This window comes from Pelophylax lessonae, assembly GCF_965119305.1.
Source record: "Pelophylax lessonae genome assembly, chromosome: 2".
Lineage (NCBI taxonomy): Eukaryota > Metazoa > Chordata > Amphibia > Anura > Ranidae > Pelophylax > Pelophylax lessonae.
In genome coordinates, this window is record NC_138769.1 from 722,324,518 (window position 1) to 722,339,354 (window position 14,837).

Below are 14,837 nucleotides of genomic sequence, written 5' to 3' on the forward strand. Positions count from 1 at the left end.
AAGCACATTTGTGAGGTCAGGTACTGATGTGGACGAAAAGGCCTGGCTCTCAATCTGCAATCTTATTCATCCCAAAGGTGTTCTATCGGGTTGAGGTCAGGAATCTGTGCAGACCAGTCAAGTTCCTCCACCCCAAACTCGCTTACCCATGTCTTTATGGACCTTGTTTTGTGCACTGGTGCGCAGTCATGTTGGAACCGCAACGGGCCATCCCCAAACTGTTCCCACAAAACTGGGAGCATGAAACAGTCCAAAATGTCTTGGTATGCTGATGCCTTAAGAGTTCCCTTCACTGGAACTAAGGGGCCAAGCCCAACCCCTGAAAAACAACCCCACACCATAATCCCCCCTCCACCAAATGATTTGGACCAGTGCACAAAGCAAGGTCCATAAAGACATGGATGAGCGAGTTTGGGGTGGAGGAACATGACTGGCCTGCACAGAGTCCTGACCTCAATCCGACAGAACACCTTTGGGATGAATTAGAGCAGAGACTGCGAGCCAGCCCTTCTAGTCCATCATCAGCACCTGACCTCACAAATGCGCTTCTGGAAGAATGGTCAAACATTCTCATAGATATAGATGAAGCTTGAGGGTCTGGGTGAATAGTGATATAGACAAAGCTTGAGGGCCTTAGTAGACAGGGCTTGAGGGTCTTGGTATGTAGTGAAATAGATAAAGCTTGAGGGTCTGGATGAATAGTGATGTGGACAAAGCATGAGGGTCTTGGTATAAAGTAATGTAGATGAAGCTTGAGAGTATGTATGAACAGTGATGTAGACAAGGCTTGAGGGTCCAGAGGAGTAGTGACATAAGCAGAGTCTGAATGTCTGGGTGATTAGTGATGGTGGCAGAGCTTGAGGGTCTAAAAGAGTAGTGATGAAGGCAGAATCTGAAGGTCTGGGTGAGTATTGAGTAATGATTTGGACAGAGTTTCTGGGTCTGGGTAAATAGTGATGTAGGCAAAGCTTGAGGGTTTGGATGAATAGGTATGGAGGCAGAGCTTGAGGGTCTGAATAAGTAGTGATGTAGGCAGAGCTTGAGGGTCTGGATGAGTAGTTATGAAAGCAGAACTTGGGGGGTCTGGAAGAATAGTGATGTAGACCGGGCTTGAGGGTCTTGGTATGTAGTATTATAGATGAAGCTTTAGGGTCTGGATGAATATTGATCTAGACAAAGCATTCCTCTTTTGAATGCCGCTCGGGCATGTATTCCATCTATGTGGAAACAGACGACCCCTCCGCAGATTGCTCAATGGCTCAAGAGGGTGGAGGAGATTAATAGGATGGAAAATCTGATTGCGTCCTCCCAGCATAGAGGAGATGGACATGCGGAAAAATGGAAGATGTGGGATCTATTTATTACCTCTGGAGAAGGGGTAAGTCTTATGGCAGAATGATTAAATGAATAGGCAGCTATGGCTAAAGTAGTATGTGGTCTGTTGGTAGGGTTCAACATAGTTTGGGGATACATTTTATTTCCTTTAAAAAAAAATTTTTTTTCTTCTCTTTTCTTTATTATTTGTTCTTAATGGTAGACTTTCTGTCTACTTGATAAAAAAAAAAAAAAATCTGGTTGTATAAGAAAAAAAAAAAAAAAAAGAAGCAGAGTCTGAGGTCTGGTTCACACTTATGCGATGCGGGAAGGCTGCGAATCCGCAGCCTGTTCCCACATCGCACACGCACCCCTGGCAGTTCACACTGCCATATGCGATACGCTGGGGGTGTCAATGTAATCTTAACGACACCCCCAGTTTGATTGCATATCGCAGTGCGATCTTGCAGTTCGCACAGGATCGGATCGCACAAGTGTGAACCGCTGTGCGATCCGATCCTGATGTGGCTGTCAAAAAGGGTCCTGTGAGTGTTTGCTGCGGGTGCGGTGCGAATTTAGCCATACAAAGTGTATGGCTAAACTCGCACCGCACAGCCGATCGCATGTAATGAAGGAGCAGTGCGCTCCGACATTACATGCGAACCCCGCACTCGCATAAGTGTGAACCGGGGCTCAATGTCTGGGTGAGTAGAGATAGTGGCAGAGCTTGAAGGTCTTGTGACAGCAATTACAGTTACGAATAGTGGGATTGATGTGGGTGTAATCTAACACTGTTTGAGAGTTGGGGGTAGAGCCAACCATAAGAGGCTCTCCTCAATTACACCTATTTCCTAACACAGCCCTAACTCAGGCAATACTGTGGTTCTTGCGGTGTTTCACCAAGTGCGTATTTTGGGAAAAGCTTTTCCCACACTCAGAACAGATGAAGGGTCTCTCTCCTGTATGAATTCGCTGGTGTCTCGTGAACGCAGACCTATACATAAAACATTTCCCACAATCTAAGCAAACAAACGGTTTCTGCTTGCCGCTAAAGTCCATGCTCACAAAAGAAGTTGGAGGGTAGAAGGGCAAAAACAAGGATTTAGACTTGTGCAGTGCCTGGTGTGTAATACAATCCTCTGCGTTGTCTAAACACTCTTGGCATTGGGAACACTGGTAGGCAGTCTGAGCCACACCTTCCTGGTTCATAATGACATCCAGATCTTTGGTAAGTTCTGTCTCCCAGGGGTTGGCAGGAACACAACTTTTCGCCTCTTTCCTGAGTGGGACCGGATTGCCTTTCCGACGCTTGCTGGGAGGAATATAGGAGTACTGCGCCCTCAGTCGTTCTGTCACAGACTCCGCCACTTTTGGTTTTCTTTGAGAAGGCCGCTCTTTATCCTGGACAGCCACAGATCTTGTGCTCACAAGAGAGGAATTTGGACTGGGTGGTCTGTCTGCAGAATAGCATTCAAATTTGGTGGAACTTGCAGTACAGTCAGAAGAAGGAGATGCAGGAGATGGATTTGGGGGATTTTTATCACAGCTGATAGACAAAACTAATGGAAAAAGGACATTGTATATTTGTACATTTAGATTTAGCTATATAAGCAGAAGAATGACTAAAGCCGGCCATAGTTGGATCGAATTTTGGTCAGTTCTGCAGGGATCGGCCAAGATTCGATCCATCTCGGTCCGATGCTGCATCTGTCCCCTGCCGGCTATAGCACTAAGAACCGATTGCCATTTTCTCACAGCTCCGTGAGAAGAGAGCTGGTGACTGTCAGTGATGGGCTCTCTGCCCCTACGCGCTCATAGGAGAGCTGGGCTGTAAAGGGGGCGGGAGCAGCCGGCTCAGGCACTCAGCAGCCCTCTGAGGGACTGAGCTGGGTGCCGGTCAAGGCATGTGGGTGGATCTCAACCATATGGTCTCGCGATCTTTCCTGAGCATGGACCAGCTGTGACGTCAGCAGGCTTTAGAAGGAACTGTGATCCGCAGGAGAAGTACAGCCAGACTTCTCCTTTAACCTGTTCCTGACCGCCTGCCGCAGTTATACGACGGCAGGCAGCCGCTCCAAGGGCAAACCGTCGTAAATGTATGGCGGACGCGTGCACGAGGCTAAGGGGCGAGCGCACTCCCGCTCGTCAGCGGGGAAGCCGATGCAGCGGGCAGGCGGCTCCGATTGCCGCCTGACACCCGTGATCGTTCCCCGCTGAGAGAGAAGAAGTTGTATACACAGCCGACCGTTGTTCTCTCTGGAATGATCACAGAGCCCATGTGATCCTTCTATATAGGATCACATGGCTCTATGGTCATTCCACAAGCTACACCCCCCCCCCCCCCCAGTTAGAAACACGCCCCTAGGTACACATTTAACCCCTTGATCACCCACAGTGTTAACCCCTTCCCTGCCAGTGTCATTATATACAGTAACAGTGCATATTTTTAGCACTGATTACTGTAGTAATGTCACTGGTCTCCCCAAAAGTGTCAAAAATGTCAGTCAAGGGTCCGATCTGTCCATCGCTATGTCGCAGTCCCGCAAAAAAAAAAAAAAAAAAACAAAAAAAAAAAAACACAATAAAAAAATGACATAAATCTTTCCCGTAGTTAGTAGACACAATAACTTTTGCTCAAACCAATCAAAATACGCTTATTGCGATTTTTTTTTTACCAAAAATATGTAGCAGAAAAATTGCCCTAAAATGTTAAAAAAAAATTTAGATTTTTGAAAAAATGTGATGAAAAAATAGAATTTTTGTAAGAACCGTAAAATTCTTTTCTCTGAGTCCTCTGACAGTCGCTGCCCACTCATACAGTCTTCACTACTGGGTATTGGTCTTATCCACAGGAGTAAGCTAGGCAGAAGATTTTGTTAGAAACTTTCAAAAAACACTTTGCATAGACACACCTATAGGGGGTTTTTAACCGTCTCAAAAGGCAACGCAGCACTCAGGTCAGAGAAAAGAACCGTATCTGAACCAGAAAAGGCAACCACTGGGCAACAGGAAAGCTCAACAGGAGCGAACAAACCCAGGAAAGCAAAATAACCAAGGGGGAAAAAACCCCAACAGGAGGGGACAGGCTAAAAACGCCATGTCTCCCCTAAGGCACTGCCGCACTCAGAACTTTGCGGCCAAAGGAGGCATCTGCCGACGCCAAAACATCAAGTTTGTAAAATTTTGTAAAGGTGTGCACGGACGACCAGGTTGCCGCTTTGCACACCTGGGACACTGACGCCTGATGGCGAAAGGCCCAAGACGCACTCACCGCTCTGGTAGATTGCGTCGTGACAGGGAAGAGCGGAACCCGTACCTTAAGCGAATAAGCCTGGATAATCGTCTGTCTGATTCATTTAGAAATGGTTGCCGCAGACGCAGCCATACCCTTCCGAGGACCCTCAGGAAGGACAAAAAGAGAATCTGACTTTCTGAAGGATTCAGTAGACGACAGGTAAACCCTGATCGCCCGGACTACATCCGAGGAATGCAAGGCAAACTCCTTAGGATTCGCACACAGCGAAGGCAAGACAATGTCCTCATTGAGATGGAATTCCGATACCACCTTTGGTCGCAAGACCACCTTATCCCTATGAACAACCAGGTAGGGAAAGCGGCAAGATAGGGCTGCCAACTCCGACACTTTGCGAGCAGATGTGATTGCCACCAGAAAGGCGACTTTCCGTGACAGTGCAGGCAGAGGAATTACCCGGATGTTCTCAAATGGAGGACGTTGCAAAACGGACAAAACCAAATTCAAGTCCCAAGGAGGCAAGGGTGCCTTCCTAGGGGGAGCCAGATAATGCACCCCTTGAATAAAGGTGCGGATCAAGGAATTTGACACCACGGGGCGCTGGAAAAGAATGGCCAGCGCAGATAACTGACCCTTGATAGTGGTCAGTGCAAGACGCTGGTCCACGCCAGATCGCAGGAATGCCAATACCCTCGCCACCAAAAAGGAGCGAGGATGGAAACCCTGCGACTCGCACCATGCGAAATAAGCCTTCCAGGTACGATAATAAATCTTACCGGACGAGGCCTTCCTTGCCTTAAGTAAGGTAGGAATGACCGCCGACGAGAGACCCTGATCTCTCAAGACCTGGTTTTCAACAGCCACGCCATTAAAGCCAGCGACTGTAAAGCAGGATGGAAGATCGGCCCCTGCGACAGCAGAATGTCCCGTAGAGGGAGCCGCCAGGGAGGTTCGACGACCAGTTGAATGATGTCCGCGTACCAAGACCGGCGCGGCCAGTCCGGGGCCACTAGAATCACCAACCTTGGTTCCGAGACCAACCTGCGAAGGAACCTGGACAACAACTGAATCGGGGGGGAAGGCATAAATCAGACGATAACGATTCCAAGGCACCACCAGCGGGTCCAAGGCATCTGCCAGAGGATCGTGTGTTCTTGCCACGAACCTTCCCACTTTGTTGTTTAGACGAGACGCGAACAGATCCATGTCCGGGGATCCCCATCGCGCACACAGCATCTGAAACACCTCCGGGTGTAGGGACCATTCCCCCTGGTCCAGGGTCTGACGGCTCAGATAGTCGGCCTGCCAGTTCTCCACACCTGGAATGTGAACTGCTAAAAGCGCCGAGACATGCATCTCGGCCCAGGACAGAATCTCGGCCACTTCCTTGGCCGCCCGGGCACTCCTGGTGCCCCCTTGGTGATTGATGTAAGCCACTGCAGTTGCGTTGTCCGTCTGCACACGCACAGGGCGGCCCCGAAGCCGATCCGACCAACGGAACAAACATAGTCTGATCGCTCTCAGTTCCAAGACATTTATCGGTAGAGAGGATTATTCCACCGACCAAGTGCCCTGGGCAGACAAATTGCCCAGAACGCCACCCCAGCCTCACCTGTCCATGACAACGGCCGGAAGGATTTCCCTTCCGTCAGAGCCGGAGACTGGAGCCACCACAGAAGAAGCTTTAAGCCTGGGACTCAATCCTGAGAGCTACTGATGTGAAGTTTGCTTTGTGAGAGAAAGAAATAGGCTTTTTTACATTACACAAATGAATCAGAGGTGGGATGCATCAAATATCTTTTTTTATTCATACAATTCATATGGATTTTCATTAGGATAGAGGCTGTTAACAAGAACACAGATCATTGAGAGGTTAAAAAGGATTGCCTATGGGATAAGGATACGAGGAATTACTTAGCACCTATATTCAATTCCATTCCACATATGATTGTTAAGGAGAAGATTGGCCAATCTATGGGAATAGATCACCTGGAACCTTCAGGCATTCAGCATTTGAGCGTAATTTCTCTTTATTTAAGGTGAGCGCCCAATCACAAGGGGGTGCACCAGTAGGAAGGAGTTGTGACACCCTGGTCACGCACTTGGTTTTGGGAGCACAGCCACAAATCGGTGGCTTGAGCACATATAGAGGACTGTTTTTTGGCACTTTATATCACATTATTATTGGACACTAAAATCATAAATATATATATTATTTTAATATTGCTTGTTATTTGCACATATGTTTATTACTTTTGAGATATTGCACAGTCATATTATTAGCATTAATAATTTTAAATATTTTATATGATTGTTCACTGTCACCAATTTTATTATGGATATTGCACCACAGAAGATCCGCTCTGACTCGGTGGCTCAAAGATATCCTCCTTTCCCAGGACTGAGGATGCCTGTCCCACCTGGCCAGAATCTCCGCTTGCAGAGATCATGTGTGGAACTGTGCAAATGGTATCACCTTGAAGGCTAACACCATCAATCCCAGGGACCGCATGCAGGTCCTGAGCGATGAGGTTCTGACCTCGTTCTGCAGAGTCCGGAGCTTGTCCTCCAGCAGGAAGACTTTGGCTTGGGCGGAGTTTAGAACCATCCCCAGGTAAGGAAGGTGAACAGAAGGAGACCATGTCGACTTCTGAAAATTGATGGTCCACCCGAACTCCTGGAGCGTCTGAACCGTGGTTGACAGATCGCGCAACAGAGTCGGACCAGAACTCGACCTTAACAGGAGATCGTCCAGATACCCAAGGATTGCAATCCCCTGTGCCCGCAACAGGGCCAGGACAGGAGCCAACACCTTGGTAAACACCCTTGGAGCCGAAGCGAGACCGAAAGGGAACGCCACGAACTGATAATGCTCCTCCGCGATTTCGCAGGGATTCCATGGGGAACTTTTGAACCCGCTCGAAGCGGTTCAGAAACTTTAAGTCCAGAATTGGATGCACCTTGCCTTCCTTTCTGGGCACCGTGAACAGATTTGAGTAAAAACCCCGAAACCTGTCCCGATGTGGCACCGGGACAATCACCCCCTGGGCGAGGAGATCCTGAACCGCCCGTTGGAGATCTTGGAAACGATCTGGGGTCAAATGAAGATTGGAGGGAAATAAACTGTCTGCTGGGTGCGATCGAAATTCGATCTTGTACCCTGACCAAATGAGTTCCTGAACCCATCCGTCCTGAATCTTGGACGGCCAAGGTTTGGGAAAACAACGCAGACGTCCCCCCACCCCTGAAATGGGTGAGGGCGCCCCTTCAGGTCGAGGCAGACTGGGCCGCCGTGCCAGTGTGGGCGGCTTTAGGTTTGCCCGCCCAAGGCTTCTTCTGGCCACCAGAGGCCTTGAAGGATTTGGGTTAGGTTTAAAGGAAGGGCCCCACTTACCGCGGAAAGACTTGCCCCTGGACACCTGGGGCAGAAGTGTGCTTTTACCCCCAGTAACCCCTTTACAAATTCGTCCAGGGAGTCCCCAAAAAGGCGAGTCCCTGCATAAGGGATGTCAGACACCATCTTCTTGGAAGTCTAGTCGGCTGACCAGCTTTTCAACCACACGATGCGACGGATCGTCACTGCGACCGCAGATAAGCGGGAGACTAAAGGGGCCTTATCCAAGCCTGAATCACACAGGTATAAAACAGCCTGAATAATTTGGCCCACTATCTCCAGAGTAGCAGGAGGGGCGGAATCAGCCACAAGGGTGCGTCTTAGCACCTTAGTCCACTTCACCACACCCTGAGAGACCATCACTGTGGCGAACACAGGTTTCATCAAGGAACCTGCCACCATATAGGAGTGGCAGGTAAGAGACTCCACCCGCCTATCGGCCGGGTCCCTGAACACCGGAGAATCCTTTACGGGCATCAGGGTGGCTTTGTTCAACCTGGATACCGTGTAGTCCACCTTAGGGGCCACAGTCCAGCACGAATCCATCGGAGATAAAGGGATAATGGTACTGAAACCGCTTAGGTACCACAAAATTGCGCATTAAATTGCGCCATTGTTCGGTCACTGTTTCGTGAAACTCAGCGGGACAGGGGAACACCTGAACCGACTTCTGGGTTCTGCGGGTCCCAAAAGGAAGACCGCTTACCCGGCAGGTGAGGCTCATCTTCTAAATGTAGCGTGTCTTTAACAGAGCTAATGAGCGCAGACATTGCAGCGCGTTCTCTCGCAGAGCCGGAGGGGGAATCCTCCCCCTCCTCCTCCTCCTCCCCATCCGACTGAGAGGACGGAAACCCCTCAGGGGGTACACTGTCCGTGGCAACCATATCTAGCTCCGAATCAGGAGATTGAGAAAGCCTAGGCCTCTTCTTAGAAGCCCGCTCAGACATCAACAGATCCACTTTGGACGCTAAAGTCGCAAGTGCAGCAGTAAGTGAGACTATTGCAGAGGATTCAGGAGTACCTGAACCCTCCACCAGAGCTGGGGGGAATTTGCTATCCTGGGACTCCATAAAACACACTTAGAAATTTTATGGCGCTGGCCCTTTAAAACGGCGATAGCGGCGGTTCCCTCCGCAAAGTACCGCAATGAGTGACTAGCCTGTGCTACTAAGCACTGAAGGATATAACTGCCAGCAGAGATATAAGCCCAAAAATATAGCAGAAAAGCCCCCCAGAAGTGTATCTATACAATACCACGCTGCCAGCTCGATCTGAGTGCTTGGAGAGAGGAAAAGATGTCACGCCACTAGAGGCCGAACAGAGGTCTAAGCCACAAGAAAATGGTTACCAATGTAAGTCTATGGGAGAGGCTCAGAGAAAATGGCCGCCGAGCACATGGGGAAAACACATTGCTCACACTAAAGATGGCGCCCGAAAGGGCACCAAGCCTTACAGAGAAAATGGCTGCTGCCCTTACCTGAGCCAAACAGCCTGCCCACACCCGAAATGGCGGCCCCGCGATTTTACACCGCTGTGGCCACCACAAACATGTCTGTACCCCCAAAACGTAGCACAAGCACCACAAGGGACATAGGGACCCCCGCAAACCCCCCACACCGCGGCAGGACAGCTATAGCGCCCCCGCAAGGAACGTGAGAGACACACGGGAACCATACAGACAGACATGAGGGGGATATCACAGACTCCAAATAGACTGCCATCCCCATAACAGAGGCCCCACATACAACCCCGATCGGATAGACAGAGGGGTAGCATGGTACTCACCGATTCAGCGAAAACGTGGGTGCCAGTCTTTGACGGAAAACCTCCCACTCTGGGTGGGGGTGCCGTCAGTCGAACAAGATTCTAGCAACACGCGGCGTACCGCAGTTGAGACATCCTAGCGAAGTAGCCACTCCGCAGGCTTTGTCCCCGAGGACAGGGACAGGTCATTTGCGAGGCCCGGGTGTAGGGTGTACGCATAGCCTGCTAACGCTCGATGGCAGGCTGGGATTCTGTAAGGCGCTAGTACATCCAGTCCGATTCCCATCAAACGCTGTAGTCTTCCAAAGTCTGACTAACTAAGCGCAGGAACAAATAAAAAGATATCAGTGTAAAGAAAAATCACTTAGCAGAAATAAAAATTAAGAAGAGGCTGAGACTGCAGCCCCAGCCAAGAGAAGCCTGCCTACTCCTAACTAGGCAAAAGACAAACTGAATTGGGAATGCTGCTAGCAGGGGGGTATTGGACCAGAGGGACAGCCCCCTATAGGTGTGTCTATGCAAATTGTTTTGTGAAAGTTTCTAACAAAATCTTCTGCCTAGCTTACTCCTGTGGATAAGACCAATACCCAGTAGTGAAGACTGTATGAGTGGGCAGCGACTGTCAGAGGACGTAAGAGAAATATTGTTTTTTTTTTTTTTTTTTCCAGAATTGTCGCTATTTTTTTGTTTATAGCGCAGAGTAGAGTGTCGCACGACCGTACAATTGTCCATTAAAGTAACGCAGTGCCGAATCGCAAAATAGGGCCTGGTCAGGAAGGGGGCATATCCTTCCGGTCCTAGATATAGCAATCTCCGGTTTTAGTAAATCGCCCCTCAATGTGTTATAAGAAGTGTTAGTTTTTCAAATCTGCGTGGAAGCCACACTGCCTCATCAAAAGACCCCATCTATATAGACTGGATCTGCACTCCAGCAATGGTTGCATGGTCTTTCTCTGTTCTGATGTTGACAACAGTGGACCATGCCTGCATGATGAGTGTTAAAAAGGCCACTTGTGAGCCCATCAGAAACCTGGGTGTCAGGGTGACAATGCAGAAGCATGATTAAAATGTCATTAACTACTTCCTGACTGCCCACTGCATATATACCCGTCGGTACTTTGACGTTAAATACCGGGGTTATGGCAGCAGATAGCTGGTCCCAGGGGTGAATTCGCCACGGGATCACCTTTATGGGCGCCGGGAGAAGTTCGTCCCCCCCCCCCCCTCCCAGTCGTTTTTCACGATTTCTGGAGCCGTCAGTAGCGGGGAAAATTATCCGGTCCTTTCTCCTCCTAGGCAGACCTGTCCTGCTTATTTCTGTTACAAGGGATGTTTACATTCCTTGTAATAGGAATAAAAAGTGATTAAAATAAATGGACAGTGTAAAAATAAAAGCTAAAATAAATAGCAAAACAAAAAAAAAATGTAAGTGCCCCGTCCCTGTTAGTACGCGCGCAGAAGCAAACGCACAATGCAAGTCGCACCCACATATGTAAACAGTGTTCAAACCACACGTGTGAGGTATCGCCGCAATCGTTAGAGTGAGAGCAATAATTCTAGCTCTAGACCTCCTCTGTAACTCTAAACTGGTAACCTGGAGAAATCTTTAAAATGTCACCTATGGAGATTTTTAAGTACCAATGTTTGTCACCATTCCACGAGCGTGTGCAATTTTGAAGCATGACATGTTGGGTATCTATTTACTCGGCGTAACATTATCTTTCACATTATGGAAAAAATTGGGCTAACTTTACTTTTTTTTTTTTGTTTAATTAAAAAAAATGTGTATTTTTTCGAAAAAAATTGCGTTTGTAAGACCGCTGCGGAAATACGGTGTGATAAAAAAATATTGCAACGATCTCCATTTTATTCTCTAGGGCAGTCTCTCTCAACCTTTTCAACACAGAGGAACCCTTGAAATAAAATTTGTGGTCTCAGGGAACCCCTGCTAAAAATTAAAAATCTACAACTCATGATACATTAGTGTGACAGTCAGTGGGAGAAATGCTCCTTACTCTTGTCATCACTAAAAGGAACAATGGTGTCATTGGGAACTTATCTGAGAGGCAGAAATTGCCCATTGCTCAAGGAACCCCTAGCAACCTCAGGAGGAACCCTGGTCTTCCACGGAGCCCTGGTTGAGAAACCCTGATCTAGGGTCTCTGATAAATAAAAAAAAAAAAAAAATTATAATAATATATATATATATATATATATATATATATATATATATATATATATATATATATAATGTTTGGGGGTTCGAAGTAATTTTCTAGCAAAAAAAACGGATTTTAACTTGTAAACAATAAGTGTCAGAAATAGGCCTGGTCCAGAAGTGGTTAATATGTTAAAGCTATTATGGGATTCTAAGGACTGCATTTAAATAAACTTTAAATATTACATTGCCATTGCTGTTTGTATGCTATATATATGTAAAGCTCTGCATAAATTGACAGCGCTATATAAATACTTTTAAAAATAATAATTGTGAAAAACTTAAAAAAAAAAAAAAAAAAAAAAACACTATTCTTATAAAAATTAACACATTTTCAGATAATCACCTGCACTGATGAGATCTAATTCAGGTTCATCCTCCTTATGTTGCAGTGTCCTGTCTTCAACCTCCTCCTGTCAAAAAGAACACATTACACTAAATAATATATATATATATATATATATATATATATATTTTTTTTTTTTTAAAGGTAATTTTTATTATTGTACATGCATCAAAAATTTGTACATATCAGTTTCTGGTTACAGAATAAATAAAACAAATATATCGCTTATACTTTCTTACAAGCATGTTATAAATATGAAAATACAAAAACCTGCGCTTCCTGAGAGAGATGAAATACAGCCACTAGCACAAATTACTGGTATGTAATGATATAAATGGAAACATAGATGCAGCGCTGGAATAAATATCATGCGCAAACTGTTGGCGCTATATAAATCCTATAAATAAATATAATAATAAATAATAATAATAATCATCATCATGAAGCATAAATAGTTGAGCATGAATAAATATCATGAAGCATAAATAGTTGTTAAAAAGAAGGAGGTTGGGACTTTAAATGAAAGGCGTGATGAGACTGGCAGAAAACGAATGGCATGTTTATTGGTACATACAGTTCAATATAACATATACAGTATTGCAAAAAATTATTGTATGTTGAGAGAGCTGATAAGTGATCCCACAGTCCAATTACATATAAATCAACAGAGTAGGATTCCGTATATGATGGAGTATTGGAGAGTATACATAGTATCATAAAATTAAATTCCAAGTAGTAATAAAATGGTAGTAGGATTTAAAACATCATGATCTCAACGCGTTTCGTGGCCCAAATCGCCACTTTATAAGGAGCAGATGTGAAAATCTAAAAATAAACATAAGGAAATTGGCACAGTGCTGATAATATGAATTGGAGAATGGGGGAGGGAGGGAGAAGGTGCTAAACCCCATACATACCCACACTTATGAAAAGCTCAGATGACAATTGGAAAGGAGAGTGGATATGTCCCAATGAGCTCCCCCCGGGAGCTGAGGGCGCACAAGGCCGGCGGGCCAGGCTGAGCGCACCGCACACATGATGGGTGTGGGCTGAAGTAGGTGTAGTAAAAAGTCAAGGATATACAGCAGCATGGAAGAGTATCTAGCAAAAATATGTAAATATATGTATATAATGGTATTAGTAATAATACAGAGTATAAAAGATAAGAGTCACCATGGTGCTGCTGCAGAATAAAATAAGAAAGGTAGGAAATTGTATATAATAATATGTAATGTATTATGGTTATAACATAGATGGATAAAAGGTATATGGTCCTGGAGTATAATATAGCATTTGCATAAAAATTGTGTGGTATTATATAATGTATTATGGTTATAACATTATTGAATGAGAGGTATATGATCCTATAGTATAATATAGCATAATGGATAAAAATTACTAGATATATGTATGATCATGTATTGTAATATGAAATGTGTAGTATATTTGTGGTATGAGATGTGTGAACGTGTGTTGTGGTATGGGTGGATAAAAGGTGTATGAAGAAGTGTTATGGTCTAACATAAGAAATAAAAAGTATATGATAGTGTGTCTTGTGATAATGACATATAAGGAAAGGCAAAATGTGGTGGTGCATTGTGTGAATAAAGAGGAAAGAAAGGTGTTACGGGAGCCAAGGAAATGGCTGAGCAACCACGTGAGAAAAATAATTGTGCAGACCCAAACCAAAAGAGAACAAAAAGGTTTGAGAAAGGTGTGACTGAAAAGGAGATTTGAGACCGGAAAAGATGAAAGAGGAAGAGGTGAAAATGTGTGATACCGGCAAGTATAGCCCAGACTCCAATGCACGGTGCTCCGCATCCGCCAGGAAGCCGCCAGTCAAAGTGAGCCCAGCGTCACGCTCAGTGCACGGGAGAGACAGCCAGGGACCGGACATGCCAGCAGGCATGGCCGTCTCAAGAGCTGTCTCATATGCACTGAAGGAGGAGACCAAACGCCGGAGCAACGACGTCATGAGACGTCAATACTGTATATGTTATATTGAACTGTATGTACCAATAAACATGCCATTCGTTTTCTGCCAGTCTCATCACGCCTTTCATTTAAAGTCCCAACCTCCTTCTTTTTACCTACTGAACAGGGATGGAGTCACACGGCACTCCCACTGTGCGCCTCATTTAAAGTCCCAAACCTCCCCCCCCTTATAGATACATAAATAGTTGTTGAGCATGTAAAAAGTGCCATAAGTTTTTGATCTGGAGATAGATTCATCCACCTCAGTGAGCAAATGGAGACAATGTGAATCGCCATCCGCCACCACCACAGATAGAAAACTGAGAAAAAAGAAACATGGACTTTGCAGGCACTAGATACTTAAAAGTATAACATTTTATTAAATAGTTTATATAAAATCATCAAGGAAGATCACAAAAAACATGACGATATAATATCCCATTCATAGAGGGAAACATGTTGATACAACATGGACAATTTTGGTAGTTACATTGCTAGTAAAGTGGTGGGCAAGTACAAAACATTTAGATAACAATTGGAAATTCAATGATACTTCACATCAAAGGCGATCCTA

At 45.8% G+C, this 14,837-nt stretch overlaps 1 pseudogene across 1 annotated transcript in view; it reads right to left on the reverse strand.

Annotated features, from left to right (window-relative positions):
• Positions 1–2,181: 2,181 nt before the first annotated feature.
• The window catches only part of LOC309548286 (gastrula zinc finger protein XlCGF66.1-like), a 55,780-nt pseudogene continuing 43,124 nt past the window's right edge, over positions 2,182–14,837 (reverse strand). The window contains exons 4-5 of the transcript XR_014226166.1: positions 12,290–12,356; positions 2,182–2,873 (exon numbers count right to left, since the gene is read on the reverse strand). The product of XR_014226166.1 is annotated as a gastrula zinc finger protein XlCGF66.1-like (transcript). The remainder of the gene's footprint in view (positions 2,874–12,289; positions 12,357–14,837) is intronic.